Source organism: Passer montanus, unplaced genomic scaffold (assembly GCF_014805655.1).
Source record: "Passer montanus isolate IOZ18808 unplaced genomic scaffold, ASM1480565v1 scaffold15, whole genome shotgun sequence".
In the NCBI taxonomy this organism is placed as follows: Eukaryota; Metazoa; Chordata; class Aves; order Passeriformes; family Passeridae; genus Passer; species Passer montanus.
Window position 1 is genome coordinate 6,578,871 of NW_024362051.1, and position 21,861 is coordinate 6,600,731.

Genomic DNA, 21,861 nt, shown 5'->3' on the forward strand with positions numbered 1-21,861 from the left:
TCATCTCTTCACCACAGGTTTTTTTTTTTTTTCCCCCTTTGTTCGCTCTGAATTCTGCTGAAAGACCAATACCCTTGCATGGCCTGTTGGTGTGACATCTCTATTTCCAGACGTTTTACTGCCTTCCCCACCACAATCTCTGCTGGCATAAACTGAGTGTCGTGTCCAGCCTTTCCTGGTCCTTCCCAGGCCAGCTCATCCCTCCAGCACAGAGCCCTTGGCACAGCTCTGAACCATCCCCACACCCTGCCCATCTGCACGCCAGATTTCAAAGACATATCACCACCCTGCTTACCATCCTTCTTCCTTACTGAGCTCTCCAAAACTTTTACTAGATCATCTCACTGTTTATTCTCCCCCTCCCCCCATTTTTAGGACTTATAGAGATTTAAGATTTTTTTCTCGTGATAGGAGTCTGCCTTCGGGCATGTGAAGATCAGCCCCTGTCATACTGACAAATATCTTCCTATTACCTTGTTTACTCTCATCTATCTGTCAACATCCATCATAGCCAGCACTCATATTCTTGGAATATTTTATTTTTCAGCAGGTATTGTCTTTTTCTGTTCAAGAGACCAGTACAGCTGTGAATTTTAGGAGTTCTTCCCCCTTCCAAAAAGAGTTGGGTGAGTTCACAGCAGGTCACATAAGTTGAATTTAATTTCTCTAATTAGGAAAGACACCAAGGAGCTTTAATGCAGGATTTTCTCAACTGAGGACTACAGAAACAGGGATAAGAAAAATGCAAGAAAAATTGCAAAATTATTGATATTTGTGCTCTTCATGAAGGTGCAGCAGAGAAAGGCACCCTCAGTAATAAATTACTAAAACCAAGTGCTGAAAATGCATCTTTTTCAGTAGATGAGAACTAAGCACAACAGTCCAGGAGACCTCTAAAACCTATATTTAATATTTTTCATTTAGATATGAAGCTACAAAGCTATATATTTAGATCCAACATGAGCCCTTAGTAGTTACAGTCAAAACTACACACAAATTACTAACCATGGAAATCACTTTAATTTTCCAACTAGTTATTATTTCCATACTTCACTATGAGATGTTTTAAGTGAATATGAATTTTCCTTCTCCTCCCCAGGTCTAGATAGTAGATATGAATCCCCTCACAAAGCTCCAGGGACAAAATTCATTTTAGAAGAAAGGAAGTAATAATACAAGCAATAGAACCATTAGTGAGAGAAAAAGAACATTGTAATTATTGTTCACAATATGGGTGTTCTTCACACACTGAAGTCATCTCAACTTCTCTACAAAGAGAGATATTGACTTGATTGCATAAATATAATGTCCAGGTGTCGCAAATACTTGTTTGGATTTTGAAAAGATGGAAAGCAGAAAAAGACAGGCACTCCTGGGAAAAAGCACAGCTTGAGGCCTGATTTTTCACATATATCATCAAACAGATTGTGGTAACAAAATGTGTGGGAAAAGAGGCCCGTGACTAGGAGCAAATGCTGTCCACAAATCCTGACTCGCTCAAAACGTACCTGGAATTTTAAGAGACCTGTTAATGTGTTTGTATGACTTCTCCAAGCATCTTACTACCAGCCAGTTTCAGTGAATATTGAAGATTTTCTGTGTACTTACCAGATGAATCTCTTGGTTACATGATGCTCAATTACTCCTACCAGTGATCTTCTGTCTCCCACTTCTGCATCAGGCCTCCCACACAGACATTCCCAAACAAGATCGTAAGTGCAACAAAGAAGATCACATGCCGTCATATTTGTGTGTTAGTCTGATTGCACACAGCAGAATGTTTAGCCCCAGAGCTTGGGGATTTTATAGCCACCACAGGTACTCTATTCAGTGCAGATGGAACTTCTCACTTAAACCAGACAGGTTCTGCACAACCTAATAGAACAGAACCCTTTCACAGTGTGTGAGTGTGGGGGAAAAGCACTGAAAACCAGTTTTCCTGCAAGGGATCTCTCCCTCCCCTTTGCCTGCACTCTCTGGAGAAGGCACATCCACTGCAGCAGGGCTGCTCTGGCAGCTCCTGCCAGGAGTGAACGTTTAGGAAGGAACGAGTTCATATTCAAACAACTCTATAGATTGCACCTGGAAATATACCATCCAGACCAAACAACTGGATTGTTCATTAAAATAATCTGATTGCAAGCACTTATCTTTGTGTTCACAACAAAAGAGAGAAGAAGAAAGAAGAGCTGCTTTTTTCAGTCCTTTATACCATCATCTCTTTCTATTAGAGTCTGCTTATTGCACAGAGATTTTACCATGATTGGTTTCTTTGACATGTGTTTCTATTGCTTTCCATTTGAAAGGAGAAGGTGACTAAAAATTAAATGAATTGTTCATTTAATAGTTGCCCCTGCTTTGAGAAAAGGTTATCCTTTCTTTGGATTCTTTGATGCTCTGTTAATGATGCCTTTTCTTCCATAGGCTTTGTGCATAAAAGGCAAGCTCTTGGGGAAAAAATTGGAAAATAAACCTTCTCCAGTCCACCCCTCCCATGATGGTAATTTAAGAGATAACTGTTTTCAAGATAAAGCTGATTTCTGACAACAAAAGGCCCACTGTTTAAAATGGGAGTCTGAAATTCTTAGCAGATGATTGACAAGAAAAATGGTCCAGTAGAAGGATTGGTCATATTGCCTGATGGAGAGTTACAACAATGGAAAATAAAGTAGCAATCATAAATCAAAATTACTCCACTCCTCTTTCTGGGCTAGAATTGTGTTTTCTTTGTTTGTATTTTGTTTTAACTATTGGTGCATTAAGACACAGCAGGAATGTAGGTCATCTCATATGAAATTGCATCCTAAAAAGAAAAGAAAATCAGCCACCTCCTTGCTTCACCCATCCTCTGTTTGTAGTGCAGACATTCTGAGTGGTGTGTGAGTTATGTGGGTTGTGTGGTGATTTTCCCTCTCTTATCTTTTGTCTATTACTGCTAATAGAATCAAGTTTATTTGTTCTTAAAAGAAAAGAAGTTAGAGAAATGCAAAAAAGACAATAAAAATAAAGATATGCTTGGGATTAGCATTTATTATTTCTTGAATGTTGCCTTATTCAGGAATGTGTTTATAAGAATTTGTAGGTAAAAGTCTAAGAACAATGGTTTAGATTCATATTATTTTTTGCTAAGGGATGCTTTCATACTCAACAAATTACAGAGCAAAATATCTAACAATTCAGAGGTGTCAGCACCTACAATGTCATGACAGACACAGAAAAATTATGCATGATTAAGTTCCTTGCCTAGTGAGAAAGGACATATGCTAGTTGCTTTTTTAATTATTCTGCTGCATTGTTCACCAGCTATGAATATATTGATTGGAGAAGAGGCAATAAATGTCACCCAAATCCCCCACTAATTATCATTATTCTTTCTCTACTCAGTTGTTCCTATCCTCAAAACATTTATATTCTACATGCATACCCTACCAGAGTATGGTGGGTAGAAGAGTATACTGAGTAAAAGAGATGGAAAATAGGTGACAGAATAAACCAAAGGAGTCAGACATGGGCAGGAGGTGCTAATACCAGCAGGTTGGACAAGAGGCACTGGTAAAGCCTCTTCAAGAAGAGTTTGGGTTCAGTGCAGCAGCAGCAGACTCAGAATTACACACCAGGTTAAGGGCCTGCAGTCTGCTGCCTGGGGAGCTGACCCTTGCACTGACTCCTTTTGAGCTATGTTTGCTTTTTTACCAATAAATGAATGTTTGGATGGATTCACCACAGATTTCAAAAGGCTTGCCAATGAATATCTTTATTTAGGAGGCAAAATTGCCTTTTTATAGTTCTATATATGATTAACCCCTAGAAAATTTCCCTCAAAAATACTTCTGGGGGTATATAAACAAGGACTGAAGAATTATGTGGCGCTCAATCACTGTCCCATCAGCCCATAACTAGCTATCAAACTAGTTCTGAGACCTCTAACTTGCACTAGCACAGGTGATCAGTGTAAAGGATGTGTTTAGGCTCTTAAGGACAATGCAGAGAAAAGTCTCTCCTTTGGCAGGACCTTCCAAAATGTTCCAATGACAGCAGGAGAACAATGAGTTGAAGCCAACACAAGGTCAAACTCCTGGAGCATATTTTTGGTTTTTTCAACACCTTCTTCCCCTGGAACTGAGCAAAGCTGGATGCTGCTCCACATGTACTTCTGAGCCTCAGGAACATCTGGAGAGCACATCTGCTGCAGAAGACAAGAGCAGCTGGGTGTCTGCAGCACTCTGGAGCAAGGAGACCCCCAGAGGTCTCAGATAAGTGTTGAAAAGCAGACCAGAAAGTCCAGTTCTCAGGGGGGTCCATATGCCAGGGTCACAGGGGACAGGGGCAGCAGATGTTTCTCATGCTCCTTTGGGACCTCCCTGTCCTTCTCTCTCTCCTCCCTTCCAAAACACTGACACTGCTGGAGTGACAGGAATCTACAGCTGCATGTTGTTCTGTAGTTTGTGCTTTGGACAATCGACACGCATTGACCTTTTCCTCCAAACTCAGTTGGTCACCTAACCTGATCATCCTTTTCTCCATTATGTTCTGCCAAGGGTGCTGACACTGTCAGGATTGCCTGGAAGGTTCTGGACATTCCTGAGCCAGCTGGAGCCCTTACAGTTTTCGGGAGGACTGGATGCACTTCCAGTGCCTGTGCTGAGCTGTGAGCCCAGACACTACACACATACTCCATAGACAGCTCTGAGAAGCTACAGCTTTAACATAAATCTGAAATATAATTCTGAGAGCTGTTTGCAAAAATAATCAACAAACATAACATTTTCTTTTTCCTTAGCAGGAAAAAGAAATGACCATTCAATTTCACCCAGTTTTAACCAGGAGTTAAAGTTGCAGTTGTTTGAAAATTATTGTTTCATCTATCTCAGTTCTTTAAAATGAAAATGAAGAGTGGATGACTGCAGGAGCAGAAAACATGACCTACAGCAGATCTGAAGTAATTGAAATCATCTAGCCTTGAATATAAGAGACTTGAAGGAAAACAATAGTAGCTCTAAGATAAAGAAAGCAAATTATACACCATGACATGCTCCACAGCCATAATACATGTTTTGTTTTGACAAACATTTCCTTTCTGTATGATTACAGTGACTTTTATTAAAATAAGAAAACTACCATTTGGGAGGGAAGAAGAAAGAAAATTGATTAACTATATCTAATTTCCTCCCAAATATATGGATTTAAGAATCAGAAGCTGCATATAGCAGAATGGTGACACATTTGTTTGGAAATTATTTCCTAATGGCTCATCTCAACTCAGGTGGGGAAGGGATAGATTTTGTCACTTAATTGTATGTATGAAACATCACCCAAAAAGCCTGCAAAGATGCAATGGAAGCAATGGAAAGTTGAGAAGTGAAGGGAATAAATTGCAGAAGCCCAGAGATTATTGTGAGCCCTGTTCTAGTGGAACCCAATTATTGTGAGCCCTGTTCTAGTGGTACTCTTTAGAAATGAGCAAAATCTCACTAACTAATAAGTAGGGTGTTGCATGAGAGTCAAGTCTATCACTCAACATGTCACTATTTTTTTTTGCTATCTATTCACATTACATCATTTTTAGAAAAGACTTGAAAGAGGGAAGTAAAAGTGGAGACAAAGATTCAATATATTCACTGTTAAACTGTATCTCATGCACATCTAGGCATCTTCACCTCCATATAAAGGTACATATTTAGTGCATTGTTTGCCACTCTAAGGAATCATAGAGAAATATATGATCTTTAATCAGCTGAAGATCCACCTTCCATTTGAGACAGACATACAACAAACCTTCTTCAAGTCAAGCAATCATATTTTATCACTTCATCAGTAAAGTACTTCCTCATTCCTACACAGTTTTTAAACTATTCTATTTTATAGTACTTTTTCTCACGTATTCTTTCAATGAATAAATCTAACAGCAAAACTTAAATAAGAAGACAGCTTACTGCTAGGGAATCTGTGAGCTTGGTTTTGTTGTTCAAAAACCAATCCCGAAATAGTATTTGAAAACCAAGAGAAGCAGAGTTACTATCACCACTGCAACTACAGAAATATTTAGTAGGTTTATACTTCCACTTGTTAAAAAAAAAAACAAAAAACCACAAAGGAACAAAGAAACTGTAAATTAACCAGTATTTTTAGCTCCAAAATGGAAAATTTAGGAAGCTACCTTGAATAAAACCTGTACCCTTGGACATGCCAGTCAAGCTCCTAAAATCTGGAAGAAAAAAGGCTACAGTGATATTTTAAAAACACTAGCAAAGAAAAGTAAGGATAACATTTCATTGCTATAAAATCAGCAGCTTTTCAGTTACTTAGAAAACACTAGCACAGGTAAAGGCAGTTAAATAATAATTAATGAAAACCTGAGAAGGAGCTGGGTTCTACACACCTCTTTTGTTCACTGAGGTGAAGTTCAATTAAAGTATGGGAGAATTGATTTACCTGGAGCCAGGAATCCATGGGAGGACTAACCAGGCTCCTCCTTCATGTCCATCAATACACAAAAGCATTTTGGGAGGGACAGGTTGCTTGATTTTCTCTGAAGCATCAGAGAAAGCATCCGAAGAAAGGCAGAAGACTTCTCTGCTCTAAAAAACCCAAACCCCCAAAGAAACACAACATACAAAGCTGAACATCCCTAAAGAGAAGAAGGTGATGGTGTCTGCTGTATGTCAGACAGGAACCAAGGCTTAATGCCCCAGCTGGCACTCATGGAACTTCCCTGCTGCTTGCCCTGTCTGCAGCTGCAGAATGATGCCTGCATCAGGATGCCAAGGTCCCTGTGCTCACCTGGCACTGTCAGTGTGTGACAGACATAAATGACAGACATAAACCAGCTCCCAGGGCACTTCCTAGTTATCTTATTTCCAGTAAAGGACACAGCATACATGGAAGTTCAATCACCTCCTGTCTTGAATAACAGCAATGTTTTCATGCAGCATTTGCCAAAGGACGTTGCCACAGACATTTGCACATGAGCACAAACCCACCCAGCTGCACCAGCACTTCCCTCAGCCTGGGTGATGGATGCAGTGCAATCTTTGTTCTTTCCAGTGTGCTGCACAGGAAAGAGAAAATGCAGGAAAGGGTATGATACTGACTCAGCAGCCCAAGGTGGACTGTGTTTTTATAGCTGATTAGTATTGCTGTGCCATTGCATTTCTCATTAAAATCCCTTTCTTGAAGCTAGGTACAATTTGCACCATGTTTTCCACTTGTTTGAGCTTCAAGCTGTCGCTCAAAAATTTAATTTTAGCTGGGTTCATCTTTCCATCACAATTTTTTTGTCACAGTGGTTGATTAATTCTATGTCATTGTTTGCTCTTTTGCGAGATTAATTGCAGGATGAGAGAATAGATGACTTTCTGGTGAGGGAATATATGAAGTTATTGTAATTCCACAATGCTGGAAAGCAACTTTTTCTCCATCTGACTCCAGGCAGCCAAAAATGATGTAATGAAGCTGGTTTGGTCTGTTATTGGATCAATAACTGACCCTAGGAAAAACTTTGTTGAGATTTTTTTGTTAAGTTCCATTTAAAGTCTCCAAGCTCTAAAAGTTTGAAAAATACACCCTGAACCCTGAAAGGAGACAAGCCACATTCACAGCCCAGACAGACTGACCAACAGTGGGGAGCTTTAGCATTTAAACAATATTTCCTCTGGAATTGTGCAGCATTTCATGGCAGGCAGCACTGTGACAGAGGTTTTCCCCAGGTGGGGCTTGTGCCATTCCAGCCCAGGTGAGCTGGCATCTACAGCTGTAAGACACTTAGGACACAGTAGATTTATCTGAAGTAAGAATAAGAAGGGGACTTTGGGATGTTTTTTCAGTCTGTAATGACACAAAACTGACATTATTTTGTATTCAGTCAACCTTTCATTGGCTCCCTTTAGTATACATTTATTTCCCCACAGAGCTGCTTGGCAGAGCACATCTTCAATGCTCTATGATACCCTCCTGGAGTTCTTTTCTATACAAACCTTATTTATTCAGCTCTTATTCCATTTATTCTGCTTACTGATCCTTCACAAAAAAAATACTACTCACTTTTTAGACAACTGAATTGATATTTCTCTACTGGTTTTTCATTTGAGTTTGAACATAGTCTTTCATTTACCCTATTGTATAGAGAAATAAAAGGTTTTCCAGAAATGTCTATGCTCCCCAGATGTATAATATTGCAGTTGCTTGTCCCTTTCTGCTCTAAAGGCAAGGAGAATATTTCTCCAGTTTCTATGAGAGCAAGTTTAGGCATTGCTTGTATAAATTAATTTCATGAATAACGAAGAATGAATTGCTTTGCATCATAAGGCATCCAACTCAAAAATTCATGGTGCTGCATAAAATGCAATAATATTGTCCATAGTCTGTCAGATTTTTACTATTTGAATTAAATCTATAAATACAGATTGAAAGTGGCTTTGCAGTGTTCAGCAGAACTATGTAAAAAAGGAAAATGCTTGATATTTTAATTTTTTGCTAATTTTCCCCAGTCAGCTCTAGTTTTTTGCATGCACAAAGTTGGGTGTGTATTGCCAGGAATATTACTCTTTTTTGTTCCATGACACTTGTGAGCAAATCCAGTAAGACCAATGGGGATAATTCAGGTAAGAGAAGGCAACAAAGCACATCAATTCAGTGGTGTTAAACCCTCTAACAGAAGCCACAAACTACCTGGAAACAGCATCTACTAAAAACTGCCTTGAACTGCATGAATACATGAATATAACCTGAATGTTAATCTGAATTTTGCAATTATCACCAAAATAGATAATGAACACTAAAAATACCTACCCCTGTGCAAGGAGCTAACTACAAATTTTTTTGTATAAATTCTCCTTTTTTCTAAATTTATCCAGAAAAAAAAACTACATTACTTTTTAAAGAATGCACTTCAATGGAGTACTTTCAATTTTTACTCTTTGAAAGCTGAGCTGCACATTTTATTCTGGAAAAGACCCTCACTCTAGTTTATCCAAGAGAAATACATCGTGATGTTGGAAGCATGTCCCAGCCTTTTATAGTAAAAGCTGACTGTAAACAAAATCCACCTCTCCCCAGAGTATAAATGTAATAAAATATTTAGAGTTTCTCTATACAGCATCAAGCTACTCATGCAGCAATGAGGGAAAAGCACTGGGGTGACTGGACTGAGCTGCTTTAACAAAACAAGTGTTTTGGCTGCTTGTATCAGCTGTGCCAAAAGCCTGCCCTCCATGAATCCTGTAGGGGAGGATCCCTGTGCACAGATAACAGATCACTGGTGTGCCTAGGACACAGCGGGGAATAAAACCCTAGAAACAGACCCTGTGAAAGGGTTGGCACCCCCACAGCATGCAGTTGCTTCCTGACTGATGTGCCAGGATTGCTTTAGGAACAGGGAATGCAAACTCCAGACCAAACCCCAGCAGCCTGGCCCATTTATTTGGTTTACTGTTTTCCATACTCAAGCTTTTCCAACGTGTCCTGTCATATCTCATGAGACAAATCCGCCTCCTAAAATCCAGCCCACAGAGGAAAGCAAACCTGGTTTGACTTTTCCAGATAATAAAAATATGTGTTCTATGGGGAGCTGCTGTACCCAATTGAGTGAAATCATCACTGACGTTTCAGCATCAAGCCTGTGATTTTGAAAGTCTGGCTCTTGGGACTTACTTTAGAATTTAACAGGAACTATGTGACTCAATCCCATCAGAAAAATCCCATGAGTAACTGGAAAATTTCAGTATTAAAATTGAAATGCAGTGAAATACTGTGGGAGCAATCTCTATGTTCCTTTTGTCCAGGTAGCAATGATGAAATCACATCCTGTGTGGAAGACACCAAAGAAATATGTGAGATGTTGTAACTTACAAAGAATACTCTTTTCAAAGCTATTTTACCCACAGGAATATTTAATACATCCCTCTCCATCATGAGCACTCCAGTGCCACACTGTGATGTTCAAGGAGGCTGAGTAATTTCTGCAATTCCTCTTCAGTCCCAGCTCTTTCAGCCTTCCTGCACCACAGCTATGTGTCTGGGGGAGAATTTGCAATTTCTTGTCACAAGGCAGAATCTGATAATCAAAATATCATCTGTACTATAGTCAGCAAGTCAGGAGACGACTTAATGAGCCATAACATATATATAAAGAAGAATACATAGTTTTAAAAAACTCATGGTTTTCTCTCTCAATGAAGAGTTTTTCTTAAGTATTTATCAAAGCATCAGGATTTCAAGAGAATGACTCAGATGTTTAAAGCTTGTTATTTGTTTAAATATCTCGTAGCATGAGGAAACTAAACTTAATGAGCAAATTTTGCTTCCTCACAATATACAGTTTTTTTCTAGTCTTGGGACTCTTGGGCATTATACTGAACAATTTTAGAAAGCAGTAATAATTAGGTAGAATTGCATCCAGAAAGTAAATCTCGATATATATAGCAGTGTCTGATTTTACAGGACTTTCTCCCTCCCTCCAGGCCATGGTACTCATTTAGAAAAATTGCAAAAGGGTAATACACATCAGTAAATGAGCAAATTCTCAAAACAATTTACATTTTTACATCCATCTGAGGAAGTAGGACAGCTTTATTAGCTACCATAAGGTAGCACAAATAACTGCAGATTCAACTGCCTGGTTTCCTGAAACTTGTCAGAGAGCTTAATAGAAAGATAAATGAGAACTGCAAGCTTTAGGCTTCAAATCCTTGGGATATGTCAAGCTACAGCTTTAATACTAAACTTCAACCCTAATACAGTCTCCAAATTCAAAATGAAGCTATCAAGTGTGATTATGGGCTTTTATTTTGCATCCTAAATTCCATGCTGGTGTTCTGTTCAACATACTGTGTTTCTGGGAAGTCCTTTGTGCTTCAAAGTAATATTGCACCTCATATCAGACCAACCTGCCTTACTTTTCCCAAAAATGCTTTTAATTTTTTTTTTTTTTGCAGCAGAATGGTGCTGACATTTCCATTTTCTTTCATGTCAGGAATTGGAATGACCAGTTTATTTTCCTTCTGAAAAGGGCTGTTTGGAGATTTTAACTCCTCCATTGGCTCATTTATCAGGGGAGGCATCACCTGCTTCAGATTGCAGGACTGTGATTTCACACCAAGGACTGAGGGGTACATGCATTGTTTGGAGACAGCAAATTCCTGTCCCTGCAGCTGGCACTGGAATTACATAAACAACATGGATATTTTAGTTTTCTCTCAAGACAGTGTGTGTGTACAGTAATACTTTATCCCTGTGTTATCTGTACTTGCTGTTAGAATGAGAATTTTGCATGTGTGTAATTGAATTTTCAAGAAGACCAATGTCCAAGCAAGAAAACAGAGATCTGCAGCAACCCAGCTCCTGCTCTGCATGGCCACAATATCTGAAGTCACTGCAGCATACATTTTCAAATATCCCATTATCCAGGAAATTGCTCTTTGACTTATAAGCTTTTAATCATAGAACCTTTTTCACTGGAAAAAGTCACCACAGTTTGCTTCCTTAAAGGAAAAAAAAACCCATGCTGAGTTGAACACCTTAAAAATAAAAAAGACAAGTCCAAGACAGAATATCAAGATTTCAAGTTTTATAAATAATTTTGAAGTATGCTCTCCATGATTTATTTTAGAAATACCAAAAATCCTTCTATGTAAAAATTGGTTTATATGTATTAGTAAATACATGTATATTTATGTCAGCTTTTTTTTTAATGCTATATCTTAGTTCATCCAGAAGTCATCCTTTCCTTACAGCCTTTATTTCCCTGCTAAGAACATACTCAGTGCACACCTTCTTCTTGTGGAAGAAATGAGGCGCCAGACTTCTCTACCCTGCATTCTGTAATCCAGGAATTGTTTTTCCCCTGCAGGTAGCAATAATTGGTAGTTGTGATTTGGTTTTCTTGGCAAAATAACAACTCAAACAGCTCTTTATCAAGGCTGTAAAGAGCAAGGCTTTTTTCTCCAAACCTTTTGCTTTTTCCTACCTGTGTATAATTATCCACACACAGATCAATTTATTACCCCATGCATAAGCACATTCACTCTGCTTTTCCTTTCCCTTGGGACCTTTACATTAAGATGACAACTCAGACTGCTCAAACAGCCCAGCTGCAGATGCCCTTTGATCAAATGATGACTCAAGGAGACTCAAAGATCACTTCTGCAGGGAAAGTCAAGGCAAATTGATCAGTGCTGTCACTGAAGAGCAACAGCTCCTGAAGGACTAGATTTAAAATGCATTATCTTTAATGTAATCAAAGGAGCACTTAATTTAATTTTAAAATGCCTTGCAATATTTGTTAGTGCTACCATTTCAGGGTGTTGCAGGGACAAAAGTTAATCACACTGACTAGACAAACACCAATTTGTTTAATTAAGGCTATTCTGCTTTCTTTGTGTAATATTTTTCCAACTTGGTTTACCCATACATTATTTTTTAAACAGTAGGAGCATAGATGTAAATAATATTTCATGGTAGAGCTGCTGAGCCTAATGAGGTATGAGGGAGAAACTAAAGAAACTAAAGGAAAGTAAGGAAATTAAAGAATAGAAAGATCTTTTTCTTACCACCTCATGACAATTTTAGATGTAAATGAGAAGATATTAAACATGTCCATGGCATGGATTTTCCAGAAGTAGATCATAATCCACCCATGGATTACCCAGACAGCATGAGAAATTTTGGTTTGCTGCCTAGACACTGCTCCCAGAGCCAGGGATTAGGGGGTTTGCAGCCTTCTGCTGCTTTCTGTGCTGGCTTTGCCCTTCTGAGCTGCAGCAGTGATGGTGGGAGCTCCCCAGGGGCAAAGCCCTTCCCCTGCCAAGTGGCAGGAGGGATGTGCTAAGAGGAGAGGCTGAGAGCCCTTAACACAAAGAATGTCCCCCCAGAGCTCCCCAGGCCACAGAGCCCCAGGCCCACACAGGGCACCAGGAACACCAGCTCTGGCTGGCTTTATCAGGCTGGTACAGGCAGCTTTGAGTGCCTGGGCTGAGCCAAAACCATGCATTTCCTCCACTCTTAGGTATTCCCAGAGGCTTAGAAAGCATCAAGCTGGCTCTTCCTTATGACTTTCATTTCTGTGGCAGAGACTCATTATCCTTCTGGTTTATCCACTCTTGAATGACAGCGTGAAAGAAAAAGAGAAATTTAGGAACCAGTGAAAAGTGGACACCTGGAATTAAATAACTATAAAACAGAGCAGGACAGGGAGGGAGAAATAGGGAAAAGATGTCTTGAAAATGGAGTTCTGAAGTGAATGACACTAAGTAAGATTAATGTTATTCCTAAGGATCCTCCAGCGTTTTTTTTTCTGTGTAACAGTCCCCAGGCATAAAATGAAACTCAAACCTTTAAAACCTTTAAAAGGGAAAGAGAAGGAGTCTGAAGAGCTTCTGTATTTCCCAGAAAATACAGAACATTAGACATAAATCAGGAACCAACTACAACCTGGAGAAAAGATCATAATAATAAGAGGAGAACGAGGATTGCACCAAAGAAAATATGAATTAAACAACAGAGAGCCCTGACTAATGAAGCCAGGCCAGCTGGCTGTAAACCAGGTGAGGACACATCTTCCCTGCCCATCTGTAGGATATGTGGTTCCCTAGAAAAATCATGTGCCCTTGGATTTTGTTTTTCAGTGCAAGAACACGGTGTTCCCTGTGCACATGTAAAATCAGAATAAGCACAGGGAGCTTTGTAGGGTAGTTTTAGATTTACAATTGTTATAGAAAAAAAAAATCCATGTGATTTTTCTCTACCCATATTTTTCAGATTTTTTTTTTTGTTCACGAAACTTCATGGTCAGTAATTTATTTGTAGTAGAAATGCCTTCTACTTTAAACAAGTTCTACAGCTGAAATGTTTGTTTAGAGCCAGACTTTACTCTTATTTACTTTCTGCAAAACCTACACTGCACCCCACAAGAACCAGCCTTAAACATAGTAAATTTGAGTGAAAAATTTGAGTGAAAAATTCACTAGCATAACATTATCAAACCATGGGCAAGACCCAAGATTTAAGAGACCAATGTAAACATTTTCTGGTATTCATGCATTTGATTCTCTATAATAATATTGTGTTTGAAAGTCTTCTCTTCAGCAGCATGGGCACAGAGCAGCTCTTTTTCCAAGATGTCAGTCCTTGTTCCACCATTGCTCACCTTCACACCAGTCATCTTCTCACTCAAGCAGAAAAGTGAAAATGGAAGTAACACTTCAAGCCAAGAAAAAAATAAAAAGCGAGTTCTCTGAACATGACAATTTGGATAAAAGCATTTCTGTGCTACCTCCCTCTTGTTGCAGAAGCAAGAAAGAGGACGTGTTTGATCTGCTTTTCTTTCAGAGCTCCAGCTGGGGGTACAGCTGCAAGAGCTGCTCCCAGAAAAAGCACTTGCACAGGAGGAAGAGCAGAAAGGTACAGTTTTTAGATAAATTCCTAAAAATGCACAATCAGACTCTGGTATATGTGGAGGACTAGTGCCCCATGGATAGCTGACTTCCAAGAAATATTTAGTCCACTCCCAAAATCTGTTACAGAGAAATTCTGGGGTTTTCTTTCTAATTCTCCTAAATGTAGCTCTAAAATTTTCTCAGGAATTTCAGCTATAATGGATCTCTTCTGTCAAAAAGCCCTAAAAAGTTTCAACCTGGAATGGTTCTTGGGACCACTGAGGTGGAAAAAGCATAGACAACCCCAATTTGTTTGGGTTTTATTATAGGTTTGCAGCTAGTCATGCCACTCACTTGACTTGCAATTCTGTTTCCTTTCACCACTCACAGAGTCTGAGCAACGAAAAAGGGATTCAATTTTCCTATTTCAAACAACTGCATAATACTATGAGAAAATCTGGTTTATTTAAAAAAAAGGCAGGTTTTCCCTGGTTTTCCTTCAAGATTTCATTAAATTAGACAAGAGCAGCTGCATTTACAAACTGTCCCTTTCCCAGGACAGTCACTCCAGACAATCTATGGACTTACATCTCAGCATCAGTAAACTGATTTTAAGGCTCCTCTTTTTAGGCTGGAAGGAAAACAAAAATGAATAACTAATATAAGGAACCTTTTTTCCCTCCCCTTTAAATTCAATAAAGCATCTTAACTCTTACCCTGATCTTTTGTGAATATCTTGTATGTGATGTCACAGAAAAAAAAAAAAAAGTGAAAAAACATCCACTCTGAGTGCTCAGAGTGAGACTCATTCACTCTACACTTGTTACAGGCAAGTAATAAGCAACAAGGTTGCAGGATTTATTTGCAATAATCCTGGTTCCATGGCATTAACTACCAAAAAAATCCCTCTCCCCAAAACACCCCAAACAAGCCAGAATGCTGAAGTCTACATTTCACATACTCAAAGCAAGTGCATGGCACCTGCTAAGCTGAAAGGAGAGCCAGAGGAAATGATTTCTGGTGATTTACAGGTGAGCAGCAGCAAGGCCCTTCCAGGGAATGGGAATGAGAAATGCGTTGAGGACTTTGGGACAGAGAAACTGAAGGGTAAGAGGAGGAAAACAGAACAGTGGGAACAGACAGAATCTCAGCCTGCGTGGTCTCCTGTGTGCCAGTGGGAAAAGACCTTGTCAGAGTGAAGCAACAAGACCTCAAGGCATATAAATTTCTGGCCTCAATTTGATCTCAAACTCCCTTCACAGCCTGGAGCAAGTCACTCCAGAGGAGGAAAGCAGCACAGGTTCAAATGACACCTTGGCAGAAAGCCTAAAAAACTCTGCAGGCTCCCACTGGATCATTTCTCCTGCTTCTTATGGAAAGTTTTCAGCCCAGACCACAGCCAGATTTAATGTTCAAGTTAGCTGATGATGACTTATTGTCCCCATCACAGACCTGCTACCAGGCCACCCCAGCTGGCAGTGCCATGAGGTGCTTTGAAAAAATAAGATGGATGGCAGCAGCAGGAGCAGGAGAACAAGCTCTGAACCAGGAGGAAAAGCAGAGCTCATTTAAGTCTCTTCTGCACTGTGCTGCAAAGGCCTGGGAGGGAAGAAGAGAAGAGGTAATGTTTTAAACCTATATAAATTTATATTAAATAGAAGGAAGAACTTTTTCATGGTGAGGGTGGTAAAACACTGGCACCCAGGGAGGTGGTGGGTGCTGCATCCCTGGAAACATTCCAGGTCAGGCTGGAGATGGATCTGAGCCCCCTGACTGAGTTGGAGATGTCCCTGCTCTTTGCAGGGGGATTGCTCTAGGTGAGGTCACCTCCAACCCAAGCTGCTCTGTGACTACATGATTAATTTTCCTCAGAAGAACATAGAGTGGCTGGACCTACAGAGGTCAGATTGGAGAAACCTAAACAGAACTCTTCCTAAATAAAGGCATGTTATGGTTAAAAAAAAAATAATAAAATTGTGGGACAAAGGGAACAGCGGGAAAGGATTTTAAGAAAGCCCCAGGCAAGTAAAATACTCCTTCAGTACTGGACCACACCCAATATTTTTTTTGTACTACACCCTCTTGGGCTGCTGCTGAGGATCCCTGGCTATGCCAAGTAGCAGAGCCTCTGAAAGCCCAGACAATTGGCCTCTGGATATATGCAATGCAGAATGGAAAGGAGTTTATAAAACCAGTAAAGTGAGGAAACATTCCTTTGGATAGGTGAATACTTTCCCATTTAATGGAACAAGTAATCCTCCAGTAGCACTCATGAAAGAACATTTCTATCACAAACAAATCATTGAAACAAGGGATTATTTCTGGTTATGGACTGGTCCCCTTTGCATGGCATCAGTTACAGTTTAGGGTTAAAAGCAGAACATCTGTTGAAGCTTTTTCCACTTGCTTTACACACATTTTCTACCACCACAGCATGAAGATTTAAGATGCTGGATGTTTATTCCAGCTTTAATTTTCTTCACAAATTCTTCATTTCTGTGGCAAATTAAAGGAGCAGATGCATCCCTGGGAAAGTTTCCAGACTGATTTTGAAGAAAGTGAGACATCCAATACTTGCTGAGCTGAGCTGGGCTTTCTGATCAATGGCAATACCACACACAGGATCAAAGAAGAGCTTGCTGTAAATAACTGATGTGTAGAGCTGTATTGCATGGTTAGGGTGCAGATGGTTTCTGTACCTCCCCATGGACTGCTGCTGAAGACATAAACTGCTGATCCCCATCTTTGATTATCACTCAGATCATCTATATTGCCTTATCTTTTGATGCAGCTGAATGCTCTGCTTTATTATATGGGTAAGTGATGAAAGCTCTTCCAGAAAATAAATACACATATAAATGTTGTATGTACAATATTATTAAACTACTGCGTTATAATCTAAAGTCTTTTCTACAAAGACATGACTTTTATTTCAGATTTATGGCATGCAAATCACAAATCCCAATAATTCCTCTCTGCTTCCTTGGGCACTTCAAATAAAAAGAAAAATATCATCTCTTTATTTCGCTTTTAGTGCAGGTCTAAACTCAGTGTTGCAGAGCATTTAAAACACTGTAATATTCATCTGTTCAGATTATTGTAGGTGAACTCCCACTGATTTTCATGAGGTAATGAGCATAAATAATGCATTTGAGAAAATTCAGTGACAGAATTAAACTGATCATTGTTCACCTGATGAAATAAATTCTATCCCTTAAGCACAGGCAAGCAAGAGGTTTGGGGATGTGGTTTAATCTCAGAGGGGCTGTGAAAGCTGATGGAGATGGCACAGTTTTTCTGCATAATCTGGTTTTCAGAACAAATCTGGGTTTTATTTGGTACATCAGATAGAACTGCAAATAGATTCTTCAAATGCTACTAAACGAGCATTTAACTAACACAAACAAGCATAAGTTTGCAATAAGAAGCCAAAAAAACTCTTATTTCTAATACCAACAGAAATCTTTTACTTAAGTGGCCAACTGTCCTTTTCACCACATCGATCTTTGCCATCTCTTGGAAAAAGATTATTCTTCTCTTCATTCTTCAATCTTCTTGAGAAGACTGTTTTGGTTTTAATCACGTGGGCAAAGCCTGAGGGGAAATTGTCATATAAGTTGTAATTCACTCATTTCCTTTCAGCTCTAGAATTTGTTCTGGTGTGATTGGCCAAGAGAGCTTTTGTTTCTTCCTCTTAACTTTATATTTCCTTTAGTATGGATTAAAGAGACATTTTTTTGTTGCTCTTGTTGAAGTTATTATTCTTGTGATAAGATCAAAATTGCAAATATGAAGAGAATGGTTTCATTTATAATAAAAGAAACATAAAATTTTCTATGAATGATTTTGTTTGAAATGTGTATTTTTGCTCTCAGAAGTACAGTTCATTACACAATATGAAGCAGGAATACTGAACTGCACAGCTAGGGCCTTCAGCAGAGCCCTAAAGGCCAGAATTTGCAGTTCTACCATGTGCTGCTGTATTAAAAAAAGAAAAAAAAAAGAAAGGGAAAAGAAAAAAAATTCTGCTGTTTCATTAGGAAAAAGAAGAAGGTATTACCAGGCTCTTGTGCACTACACTTACACCCAGAAAGCGCAATTCACACCCAGGGAAACACTTTCAGTTCTGGCTTTCTGATAAATTCAATGTGTAGAAGTGAGAGCTCTCATACCTTCTGAGGAGAACTCTGCTGATCATGGAATTGGAGATCTATAATTTAATGTAAAAAGTAATTTCAATATAACCAGGTTTCCCAATTAAAAAAAATAGATTGTCAAGGAATTATTACCAGACTCAAGCAGTTTTTCCATTTTTACTTTCCTCTTGCACCCACTTTTTCATTTAGCATCTGAACTGACACATCTGGCCAGCCCTGAAAGGGAAAGAGTATGAAGTGGGGATGGATGAGAAGCAGAAGGACACAGCACAGCCAAGAAATCCCATCTCTTTTGTCAGGGACACACACTGATGTCAAGATGGGAAAAAGTCTATCCACTAATCTCTGTCTGTTTTGTCAGCTCTAAAACACTTCTTAAAACATTATCCACTGCCACTGCTACTGTACTGCAGGACCTGGATAATCAAGGGAACATGAGTGTTAAAGTAGAGTGAAATTACAGATCCTCACGTAGCTCATTTTATGCATTATTTGAGGGAAAACTTAATGAAGAGCTTTCTATCAAGGCAGAAGACCAGGAGGTACTTTCAGAAGTGCACTTCATTTCTGAGCTCCTGTGCTGAGCCCCAGAATCAGATAATTCACAAGATTAGCACTAAGCTGCTACACTTCCCTTCATCTTAGTGCCATTCCTAATGTGACTGAAGCTATTTGTTAAGCATTAGTGCAGCAGCAGCCCAGTGTGTGCCACCCAAGGGGATCCTGGCTCTGGGGACCTGGCTCACGCTACCGTCTCCTCCCTTGCTGCACCAGGGAGTCTCTGCCTTTCCCAGAGCTCAGCCATCTGCTCTCCCACTGCTCCAGCAGCAGTGGAAAATTCCTTTTTGTCTGAAAGGGGAACTGCATGGTAAATCTCAGTGACAGCACCAGGAAACATCTTAAACCAAATTAGCAAGAAGCGAAACAGAGTGAACAAGTTATAAATTGTATTACCCATCCTAAGTGTCCCTCTGGTCTCAACTCCTGCTCTTTGCTTTTATTCTTTTACTATTTTAAAAAAATAGTTTGTGCTATATTTTACTAAGGCTTCTTCTGCTCTTTTTAGGAGGAGGAATTCAGAAGCAGTGGAATTGTTAGGAGTGGTGTCTCCAACCAGACACAATGGTGTGACCTATTCCAAACTGCAGTACAACACGACCCTCAGCATTGAAACTATTTGCAGAAATAAATAAATTAAACACAGTTACCAACCCTAGCATTATCTTCCAGAAACACTGCCAAAGGTACCATTATCTTCCAGAAAACACACTCTACCCCCACCAGGAGATGGATATCAAGTCCTTTGCAAACCTAAAGGAACAAATCATGAGCCCACTCATGAGTTACAGCTCTTTCAAACACATGTGGTTTTGCTTCTATTTGCTGCAGACCTCTTCCTTTCTTCCCTTCTTCTATTTTTCCTTCTTAATTTGCTAGACACAAACCTCCTTCCCAATATATTTTAAATAGAGAAAACCCCACCACAGATCCAGTGATGTATCCAATACAATGTGAGGACACAAGGACAAGACCTTCATTTGCCATCACTGCTCAACACCCAGCCATTAACACAGCAGGAGGACAGTGCAATACAATGAAAGCCACAATAATTAATCAGAATCTGGTAATTTGATCTTTCACTGCCATCCTGAACACAAGATAGGATGACTTTTTGAGGTTCTTCCTGTCTTGGGACTGCAGAGGATTCATTCCTCCCTGTCTAACTCAAGCACTACTGCAATAAGAATAATGCTGAAAAGATTGAAAGATACTTCTTGTCACTTGAGCTTAACTTGTACTTTCTCAGCAGCTATATAAAAGCATCAAAGACACTTTGCTTATGAAAAAAATAATCCCAAAGTGCATCTATCAGTGTATTTGAAATTATTTTCTGTTGTTCAGCCTGAAATCCTATTTTCAACTGACTTTTAAAGGATGTTCTCAGGACTCTCCTTAATGTTCTCCAAGCTATAAAGTCTAAAGACTTCGTAACTCAAAGAGAAGATTCTTGGAAATCTGAGGAACACAAAAATGGTGCTACACAGATGAAATTGTCTGTGTTAGATCAATGATGGAAAATGTCCACCTCCTGCCTGCTATCCTCTTTGTCAGGCTGTACAGCTGTGAATAGTGGTGGGAATAATAAGCAAGAGGCACAACCAGCTGCATTTCTTTCCTAAGGATCAACCTGTTTCTTACCCAAAAGCCATCCAACCATTTCTGCTGGAAGTACAGAGATATGCCAAGCTTGGGAGTAAACATTCTAAGTAGGGAGAGCTTAGAAGGACTTTAAAATAATTGTAAAGAAACACTTTACAATGAATATGAGATGGAAGATGCAGCAAGCCTTGTGAGCAGGGAAGTTTTTGGTTTGGATCCGAGGAAGGAGTTGGGGAACTAGGAGTGCTAGGTCACACTAAGGAAATCTGCAAAAACAGGCTCTCCAAAATGCACAATATGACACTGCTCAGCATTGCTAATAAGGAACACATTTGTCCTTCAGAAACACATTGTTAGTTCAACTTCCCAGTATCCACAGTTCAGCTGAGCCCAATTACTAGGGCTGTGAATGAATTTCCTTATGGACTATTTGCTTTCCTCCTGTAAAAACTGCCTTGGAATTTAATGTTTAGAGACAAGATTTCTCTTTTCAGAGACACCCACCCACCACACACTGAGTTTGCCAACAATTAACCACACAATCTGTCTGTAAAATAGCTAAATATGTTCTAAAGAAAAAAAATCTTTCTATTTAAATGAAACAATTACAGAACTAGACAGTGTGATTTTTTGCCATGTACCATTTTTTTGAAGACAACATCGCCTATGTCTTGTGTGTACCAATTATAGGAAAGTTGTGTTTAAAACTCAACAGCAAAGAGCTTGATCTCACGGTGTCTCTTTCATCTTCCTCAAGTTAATGTTCTTTTTAGCAAGGCTGAGCAACCTCATGCTTCTGTTGATAGCAACCTGAAATTGAGCTTTCAAATATGGATCTGTGACTTTTTAATTCTGTCCATTCACTTTAGTGTGAATCTCCCAAATACCTAATTTCAAGAACTGATTAAAATTAATTAATAAAATTAAAATTAAATTCCATCTCACTCATCAGCTATGATCCAAACTGAGCCAAGCCATTTTCCTCAATACATTCTACACTACAGATTTCATCTGCAACAGAGCTACAGAGAAAACAGTTTATGGATCCACACAGATTCCAGGAGCTATAACCACACAAGACAGTGTTTGCAGAATACAAATATCTTTACATCTTACTGTAAACTAGTCACCATGGCTGCTCTATTTTGGATTGCTCTTGTATTTAATTTCTTCAA